We start from the raw sequence: 10,000 nt of genomic DNA, 5'->3' as shown, positions 1-10,000 counted from the left end.
TCAAACTCATATCCTCACACATATAAACACTCTAACTCACAGACATGCACATTCTAACCTATAGCCTACAGACATAAGCACACACACACACACACACACACACACACACACACACACACACACACACACACACACACACACACACACACACACACACACACACACACACACACACACACACACACACACACACACAAACACACACACACACACACTGAGACACAAACAGGTGGTGATGATCCTCTAATGTGTGCCTCAGACTGTAGTGGAGTGTGGATCTGCATAATTACCTGTTTATCAGAGGGGCTTCATCACTCTCCTTAGTGTATCAATTAGATCCAGAGATTCACACAACTCCCCTAAACACAACTCAAGCATACTAAACAGCTGTTTGACCTCAAACACACACAAGCTCTACACACGCATACCAAACAGCTATGGGATATGAATAACATCTGAACCCGGTACAAGCATACCAAACAGCTATGTGACCCCGAATGTACCAAACCCAAACAAGCCAACCAAACACCCATATGATCTCAAAGAGACCTTTTCAGTCATCAGAGTTAGATAGAGCTACAATTCTTACATCTCAGACCTATGAGAAGAGGACAGAGCAGCAGTGGCTCTGAAATAAAGAAAGTCTCTCTCCTCCTCTCATTCTCTCTTTCTCTAGCTCTACTAACTTTGTCAAACACCCTCCCTCTCTCTCTCTACCTCTTATTCTCTCTCTCTCTTATTCTCTCTCTATCTCTCTCCCCCTCTCTTATTCTCCCTCTCTCTTATTCTCTCTCTCTCTCTCTCTTATTCTCTCCATCTCTTATTCTCTATAATGTGGCAGTGATGTGAGTCAGGCTGGCTCCCCCCTGAGGCCCACTGACACTTGCTGGGCCCATGCTGATTAATATTGCATTGGCGATTGAAAATTAGCCAGGAAGCTCAAACGGATGTCACTCAGGCCAGCTCCTCTCTTCCCACTGGCACTTTGACTTGAAGCGCTGCTTTTTCACAAGAGCCATGAAGACCTAATGAAGGCGAGTCACTCAGACAAGCCTCATTGAAAGCCTGCATAATGACCACTGCATTGTCACTGAGAAAGTTTTACTGTGACCTATCCCAGCACTTCAGCCAGTTTGAAGTCTGATCTGGGAGGTTTCCTGGAGATTATTATGGGCTGTTGCATAAGAGTTAGAGGGCTGTATGGGGACCCGGATACTGGATCAGACTGCTGCTGACTGGGTATTTACACTGGAGCTCTAGTAAGATATGCAGTATGGCTCTAAAGTCTGTTATGAAGTTAGTGATATTTACACAGTTCTATAAAGCATTGCTCTAATTAAAATACAGCATGTGTGGGTGTGTCTGTGAGTGTGGGTGTGTGTGTGTGTGTGTGTGTGTGTGTGTGTGTGAGAGAGAGAGAGTTTCCTGACTATCAAGTCCTCCTCCTTCTGTCCCTCTTTCCTCCCTCGCTTCCTTTCTTCTCTCTCTCGCCCTCTCACTCCTATTCCCTCCTCTCTTTCTCTCTCCCTCTCTATCTCCCTCTCTCTCTCTCTATCTATCTCTCTATTGATCTGTCTGTCTCTCTCTCTCTCTCTCTCCCTCTGAGGAGAGCCCTTCAGCTCTTCTGTTCTCCCCATCCTCTCTGCTGTCAGGAGCAGCTGTGTATCTGTCAGAACCACAGTCACAGCACTCATTTATTCATCAACCTATCACACACACACACTCAACCTATCAACATACACGCACACACACACACACACACACACACACACACACACACACACACACACACACACACACACACACACACACACACACACACAGACCAACACACGTTTATGTATATACACACATGTTGGGTGTGAGTGTCTGAGTGCTAATTTGGCAGTGGAGTCTGGTTTGGACAGTCTCTGGAGCATCTTAACATGGACATGAGTGTGTGTGTGTGTGTGTGTATGTGTGTGTGTGTGTGTGTGTGTGTGTGTGTGTGTGTGTGTGTGTGTGTGTGTGTGTGTGTGTGTAAGAAGGAGAGAGGGATGGAGGAAGAGAGGAAGAGGTTGGATAGATGGATGGAGAGGTGTAGTGTCACTTCAAATTGTTGTAGACCATCCTCTCCAACCTCTCTCCGTTTCTCTCCTCCTCCTCCCATCTGTTCTTCCTTCCCTTTCTCAAATCAGACGCCCTCCTCCTGACAGACCCACCAACACCAGAGCATATACAGGATGGAGGGAGAGGAGAAAGGAAGAAAATAAAGAAATGGTTAAAGATGAAGGAGAGATATGAAGGAAGGAAGGGACATGAAGAAATTATGAAGAATAAAGTAAATCAAGATAAATAAATTGAGCATGAGTTACAAAGATAAAGAGGGAAGACAGATTAACTGAGAGAGAGAGAGAGAGAGAGAGAGAGAGAGAGAGAGAGAGAGAGAGAGAGAGAGATGGGTCTGGTCTCGGGGTGAGTTTTCATAATGTCATTGAGTGGTTCATGTAATATTGATGGAGGGAGACATAAGAATTTGTCTGACGGAAGGTTTTTTTCCTTCATTCTTATTCTGAGGCTGCTAAGGGTATTGTGCAGCTGTCACACACAAACTTTATAAGAGACAGTGGTCTGCTTCCAGAGGTGTGTGTCAGCACACTTTGACAGCTGCAGGTTCTCACATATAAGCACAGGATTTCTCTCTCTCACTCTTTCTCTCTGTCTCTCATTCTCTCTATGTATCTCTTTCTCGACCCCCCCCCCCCCCCCCCCCCTCTCCCTCTTTGTACTGTCTTTTTGTGGCTGACAGTTGGGGCCTCTGTTAGATTGTTTAGGAAGGTGAGGTGTGTGTTAAGTTCTGTACCTCTGGAACTTTACAGATTCTGCTGACTGGAGTTAAGTCAAGGTGAGAGTTACAGAACCGTTAAAGAACATTGAGAAAAGTTACAGAACCGTTAAAGAACATTGAGAAAAGTCTGACTTGTGCTTTTAGTGAGTCTGTACTTTAGGCAGTTCAATGAGTACTTTATGCTGTATTCACTAACAGAACAGGTATTCCCTATGACAGCTATCAGTGCGTTTTGGAAAGATAGCTTTGTGATAATGCGAGACACTTAAAGCTCACTCCATCTCACACCCCGCTTTGGCACTGTCACCATAGAGACCCCAGAGCAATGCTAATGGAGAGTTTGTTGGCTTAATCACCATCCCTACACTTGTGTCTAATATCACCAGCAGGCCTGGGGTCCCAGTGTGACGTGTGTATGTGTGTGTGTGTGGTTTGACAGGTTGTGGCATTTTGCATTTTAAAATCCTACACACCAGATGCCACTCTATCTCCTCTCCACTCCCAGTTCTTCTCCTCAAGCTTCTCGAATATTCCGAGCGCTCCCTCCGGAGTCGTGGTGGGCGTCTGAGTGGGAATGGAGATGGAAGAGTGACAAGACAGAAAGAGGAGAAAACGAGGGATGAGGAGGAGAGGTCTTAACATCTGTCAGATCTCCATTTCTCTTTAATTTTCTCTGTAGTTCTGTTTTTATCAGTTAAAGGAAGATGTGACTAAAAGTGTTTTAAAGTGCAAAGTGTTGTAAGAGGAACTTGGGGACAGTGGAAGGAAAAGTGACGTGAAGTGTTTGTGTCACACTCTGTCTCTGTTAATGGATAGAGTAAAGTATGGGAGTGTGTGAGGGACCGGGCGGTCACCCCACGTTGTTTTGGGAGGTTGCGACTGGACTGGGTGGTGTTGGGAAGAAGGGTGCAGGAGATGGTGGCTTATATATAAAAATATATTCTTATTTATTTCCCTGGGGATTCTTTCAGATCAACCCCGAAACAGGTCTATACAATAAACAAACACACATTTATAAACACAAAAGATGGCCGCACAAAGTGCTACAGACATAAGGAGAACTAGGCATATCATAGAGAATGCTAGGCACAGATTCACAGGTCACATGGACCATATTCAACAGACAGGTTCAGAAGGAACATTCAATACACCAAGCACAGGTTCAGGAGGAACACATTGATAAAGCACAGGTTCAGGAGGAACACATTGAAAAAGCACAGGTTCAGGAGGAACACATTGATAAAGCACAGGTTCAGGAGGAACACATTGAAAAAGCACAGGTTCAGGAGGAACACATTGAAAAAGCACAGGTTCAGGAGGAACACATTGCTAAAGCACAGGTTTAGGAGGAACACATTTACAAAGCACAGGTTAGTATCCACACAGCTAGATACAACTACACTTCACCTCACAGCAGTTAAGTGTTTTCCACACAAACGCCTTTCAGTCTCTCATGCCTGTTCGTTAAGTTCTCCCATGGCCATCTCAAGGGTTAAGAAAAAGTCTGTCCTCATGAACATGAGGCGCCCTTTAAATAGGGGCCGCCAGCTGAGTTCACTTGAGCCAATTTGGCCTCCCGGGTCCAGCCACTATGGTGGGGGAGCCCGGATCGAACCATTGTGGCGGGAAAGTCCACACCAGGGCCAAACTCCTCATGAGACGGTGAGAAGGGGAAGAAAATTTCACTTTCTCACAGAGTGTTTTTAGATAGATCACCAGTATGTGTGTGTCTTTTCATGTGGGTCCTTCTTGTCCTCTCTGTGTCAGTGTGTCTCTCTGTATGTGTGTTTAAATCCTATTCTAGCTGTTCCCTAATGATATTTGCATGAACTGTAGGAAGTGCTTCAAGCCTGTAATATGCGTTTTGTGCAGGGTGCCAAGTGTATGTGTGTGTGTTTGTGTGTGAATATGAGGGCTATTTTGTGTGCAGTTTTCTAAACTCATGTTTGTCACTTGCCACCTGTCTGTGTTTGTGTGCTTGTGTGTATGTATTTCTATGTCTGTGTGTGTGTGTGTGTGTGTGTGTGTGTGTGTGTGTGTGTGTGTGTGTGTACGTTTGTGTGTGTTTATTTGACTCCGGGTTGGTTTACCATTGGGAGGTATTTAATTTAAGGGATTTGCTCACTCTAATTAATTTGTCAAAACGAATTCCTTACAGTTGGCTGTTGATTAAAAAATAATATATATTTTAAGTTTATTTATTTCCTTAATGAACTTCCTCTTAAAATGCAATTATTGCTCAGTGAAGTTTTAAATGTGAGAATGAGCAGTGATAGTGTGGAGCCCAGCACTGCACACACCAGTGGCCAAATCACTAATTCCTTAGGCTAGCAAGGCAAGTTTATTTAAATAGCACATAGGCAATTCATTGTGCTTTACATAGATAAAAGCAAAAGGTACATCCAAAGGAAAAACAAATACAAAATAAACCACAATGAAAAACAATAAAAGTTAAAATATATATATATATAAATATATATATATATATATATATATATATATATATTAAAAAGTACATTAAATAGAACTAGAAAATGCATTTCCTGAAGGAAATACCAGTGCATGAAATGCAAAAGTTAAGAAAGGAAGAAGAAAAAAAAGAAGAGTGAAAGAAGGAAAGAAGAAAGGAAAGAAGAGTGAAGAAAAGAAAGAAGAGTGGAAGAAGGAAAGAAGAGTGGAAGAAGGAAAGAATAAAGGAAAGAAGAGTGAAGAAAGGAAAGAAGAAAAGAAAGAAGAGTGAAAGAAGAAAGGAAAGAAGAGTGAAGAAAGGAAAGAAGAGTGGAAGAAGAAAAGAAAGAAGGAAAGAATAAAGGAAAGAAGAGTAAAAGAAGGAAAGAAGAGTGGAACGAAGGAAAGAAGAGTGGAAGAATGAAAGAAGAAAGGAAAGAAGAGTGAAGAAAGGAAAGAAGAGTGGAAGAAGGAAAGAAGAGTGGAAGAAGGAAAGAATAAAGGAAAGAAGAGTGAAGAAAGGAAAGAAGAAAAGAAAGAAGAGTGAAAGAAGGAAAGAAGAAAGGAAAGAAGAGTGAAGAAGAAAGGAAAGAAGAGTGAAGAAAGGAAAGGAGTGGAAGAAGGAAAGAAGAAAAGAAAGAAGAGTGAAAGAAGAAAGGAAAGAAGAGTGGAAGAAGGAAAGAAGAAAGGAAAGGAGTGGAAGAAGGAAAGAAAAAAGGAAAGGAGTGGAAGAAGGAAAGAAGAAGGGAAGAAGGAAAGAAGAAAAGAAAGAAGAGTGAAGAAAGGAAAGAAGAAAAAAAAAGAAAAGTGAAAGAAGGAAAGAAGAGTGAAAGCAGGAAAGAAAAGTGGAAGAAGGAAAGAAGAGTGAAGAAAGGAAAGAAGAATGGAAGAATGAAAGAAGAAAGGAAAGAAGTGGAAGAAGGAAAGAAGAAAGGAAAGAATAGTGAAGAAAGGAAAGAAGAGTGGAAGAAGGAAAGAAGAAAGAAAAGAAGAGTGGAAGAAGGAAAGAAGAGAGAGTGAAGAGGGAAAATATTGAAAGAAGGAGAGAAAATGGAGTGAAGCAGAGAGATGGAGTGTGAGAGAAAGTAGAGTGAGAGGGATAGAGAGAAAGATAGAGAGAAAAAAAAGTAGAGTATGGAAGGTGTCTCTTAATATCCCTAGTTATACAGTTGAATGGAGAGGGACAGAGAGAAGAGGAGCCTTGGAACCTTGGCGCAGGTGTCAGTGAAGCACAGGTGCAAGCCAGTTTAATGACCCTATTATGATGTCATAATGGCCCAATGTAAGTCAATGGGAAAATTTGTATTAGTTTTTCTTTAATATCTTAAAAAGTATAAAGTTTAGAAAAGTGAAAAATACATAGCATAAGTGTCCTTTACAAGACCTACGCGCCAAAGTTTGAACGAAGTTTTTAAGTTAAGCGGTTCAAGCTGAATTAAGCGCAGAAGTTCGGTAAAGAGAATAATAATAAGAAGAAGAAGAAGAACTAGAAAATGCATTTCCTGAAGGAAATACCAGTGCATGAAATGCTAAAGTTAAGAAAGGAAGAAGAAAAGAAAGAAGAGTGAAAGAAGGAAAGAAGAAAGGAAAGAAGAAAGGAAAGAAGGAAAGAAGAGAGGAAGAAGGAAAGAAGAGTGGAAGAAGGAAAGAAGAAAGGAAAGAAGAGTGAAGAAAGGAAAGAAGAGTGGAAGAAGGAAAGAAGAGTGGAAGAAGGAAAGAATAAAGAAAAGAAGAGTGAAGAAAGGAAAGAAGAAAAGAAAGAAGAGTGAAAGAAGAAAGGAAAGAAGAGTGGAAGAAGGAAAGAAGAGTGAAGAAAGAAAAGAAGAGTGGAAGAAGGAAAGAAGAAAGAAAAGAAGAGTGGAAGAAGGAAAGAATAAAGAAAAGAAGAGTGAAGAAAGGAAAGAAGAAAAGAAAGAAGAGTGAAAGAAGGAAAGAAGAAAGGAAAGAAGAGTGAAGAAAGGAAAGAAGAGTGGAAGAAGAAAAGAAAGAAGGAAAGAAGAAAGGAAAGAAGAGTAAAAGAAGGAAAGAAGAGTGGAAGAAGGATAGAAGAGTGGAAGAAGGAAAGAAGAGTGAAGAAAGAAAAGAAGAGTAGAAGAAGGAAAGAAGAGTGGAAGAAGGAAAGAAGAAAGGAAAGGAGAGTGGAAGAAGGAAAGAAGAGTGGAAGAAGGAAAGAAGAAGAGTGGAAGAAGGAAAGAATAATATTCCTAGTTATACAGTTGAATGGAGAGGGACAGAGAGAAGAGGAGCCTTGGAACCTTGGCGCAGGTGTCAGTGAAGCACAGGTGCAAGCCAGTTTAATGACCCTATTATGATGTCATAATGGCCCAATGTAAGTCAATGGGAAAATTTGTATTAGTTTTTCTTTAATATCTTAAAAAGTATAACGTTTAGACAAATGAAAAATACATAGCATAAGTGTCCTTTACAAGACCTACACGCCAAAGTTTGAACGGAGTTTCTAAGTTAAGCGGTTCGAGCTGAATTAGGCGCAGAAGTCGGTAAAAAGAACTAGAAAATGCATTTCCTGAAGGAAATACCAGTGCATGAAATGCAAAAGTTAAGAAAGGAAGAAGAAAAGAAAGAAGAGTGAAAGAAGGAAAGAAGAAAAGAAAAGAAGAGTAAAAGAAGGAAAGAATAGTGGAAGAAGGAAAGGAGAAAGGAAAGAAGAGTGAAGAAAGGAAAGGAGTGGAAGAAGGAAAGAAGAAAAGAAAGAAGAGTGAAAGAAGGAAAGAATAAAGGAAAGAAGAGTGGAAGAAGGAAAGAAGAAGGGAAGAAGGAAAGAAGAAAAGAAAGAAGAGTGAAGAAAGGAAAGAAGAGTGGAAGAAGGAAAGAAGAAAAAAAAAGAAAAGTGAAAGAAGGAAAGAAGAGTGAAAGAAGGAAAGAAGAGTGGAAGAAGGAAAGAAGAAAGGAAAGAAGTGGAAGAAGGAAAGAAGAGTTGAAGAAGGAAAGAAGAAAGGAAAGAAGAGTGGAAGAAGGAAAGAAGAGTGGAAGAAGGAAAGGGATAGAGAAAGATGGAAAGAAAAAAAAGTAGAGTATGGAAGGTGTCTCTTAATATAAAACAGTTAAATGGAGAGGGACAGAGAGAAGAGGAGCCTTGGAACCTTGGCGCAGGTGTCAGTGAAGCACAGGTGCAAGCCAGTTTAAAGACCCTATTATGATGTCATAATGGCCCAATGTAAGTCAATGGGAGAAATTGTATTAGTTTTTATTTAATATTTTAAAAAGTATAAAGTTTAGAAAAATGAAAAATACATAGCATAAGTGTCCTTAACAAGACCTATGCAGCAAAGTTTGAACGAAGTTTCTACGTTAAGCGGTTCAAGCTGAATTAAGCGCAGAAGTCGGTAAAGAGAATAATAAGAAGAAGAAGAAGAAGAAGAAGAATAAGAAGCCTAGGAATAACAATACAGGGCATTTCATGCACTGTAATAAGAAGCCTAGGAATAACAATACAGGGCATTTCATGCACTGTAATAAGAAACGAAGGAATAACAATACAGGGCATTTCATGCACTGTAATAAGAAGCCTAGGAATAACAATACAGGGCATTTCATGCACTGTAATAAAACATTGAAAGAGAATACAAAGGACAGAGTACAAGTATAGACCCGATAGAGCCGATATCAGAGAAAGGCCCGAAATAGAACTTACAACAATAGAGCTTCAAGTTGCCACTTCCCCATCAAGAATGACTAAACGTCTACTTCCAGAATAAAACTACAGCAACATTAGAGTGCAAGTTTTAGAGCTCAATCATCATCAGCTCAATCAATCTGTTGCTATATTTGAGGTAAATCTAAGATCTGTCAGTTTGTTACCCCCTACCATCTTCATGAGTATGGTAATCATTGTTGTTGTTCTGTAGAATTTGACCCAAAGGCAGCATATATAGATTGAACAGAAGAGGTCTGAGAACTAATCCCTGGGGGATTCCACATGTCCTAACCACCCTATCAGATTCATAATTGATAGGATTAAGGACTGCTTTGGGACTGCAAGTCCTATCCAATATTCCAACCTCTCCAGCAGTATTCTATGAGTTCTACAGTGTCAAATGCAGCACTGAGATGTAGTAAAACTAGAACAGATATTTTCCCGAAATCAGTATTCAGCCGTATATAATTTCAGTCGTATATCATTAATCCATATATCACTATTATAAAAGCCATTTTCCATACTGTGGTGAGGTCAGAAGGCTGATTGAATTTTTTTTAAATCACCACTTGAGTTCAGATGATTGCTGAGTTGATTGAAAACAACTTTCTCAATGATCTCAGCTATACAAGGGTGATTAGAGACAGTTCTATAGTTATTTAACACAGAGACATTCAGAGTTCACTTTTTTAAGAGGGGCTTATTAGCAGTTGTTTTTAGTGACTTTGGGAAAATGCCTGAAAGCAGTGAAAATTGTTTAAAAAAAGTATTATGGCTGTGTGTTGAGATAAATTGCTGAACTGTTTTTTGGTTAATCGCATCGTAATTGTTGAGTAAGAATGAAAAGTTTTCTGCATTAAATTTACTTGTATGAGTAGAATTTATTTAATTTATTTTTCATTCACTCACGCACAGCTTCTAGCCTACAACATTGATTGCTTTGGTTACACAAACACCTACGTAGACGCTGCATACGTTCTTCCATCATAGGGCTCTGCAGTGGCCTAGCTCTCAATGCACTCTGACTGTAGGTAGTGCTAGGGTGCTTGTCGACCTCCTCTGTCGCACAA

The 10,000-nt window shown here is 40.4% G+C and overlaps 1 protein-coding gene across 15 annotated transcripts in view; it reads left to right on the top strand.

Annotated features, from left to right (window-relative positions):
• Window positions 1-10,000, top strand: part of LOC105889427 (receptor-type tyrosine-protein phosphatase mu-like) — a 133,536-nt gene that overhangs the window by 102,722 nt on the left and 20,814 nt on the right. The gene's annotated exons all lie outside the window — the stretch shown is intronic.

This window comes from Clupea harengus, chromosome 22, assembly GCF_900700415.2.
Source record: "Clupea harengus chromosome 22, Ch_v2.0.2, whole genome shotgun sequence".
NCBI classification, from domain to species: domain Eukaryota; kingdom Metazoa; phylum Chordata; class Actinopteri; order Clupeiformes; family Clupeidae; genus Clupea; species Clupea harengus.
This window is presented reverse-complemented; position numbering and strand designations above follow the sequence as displayed.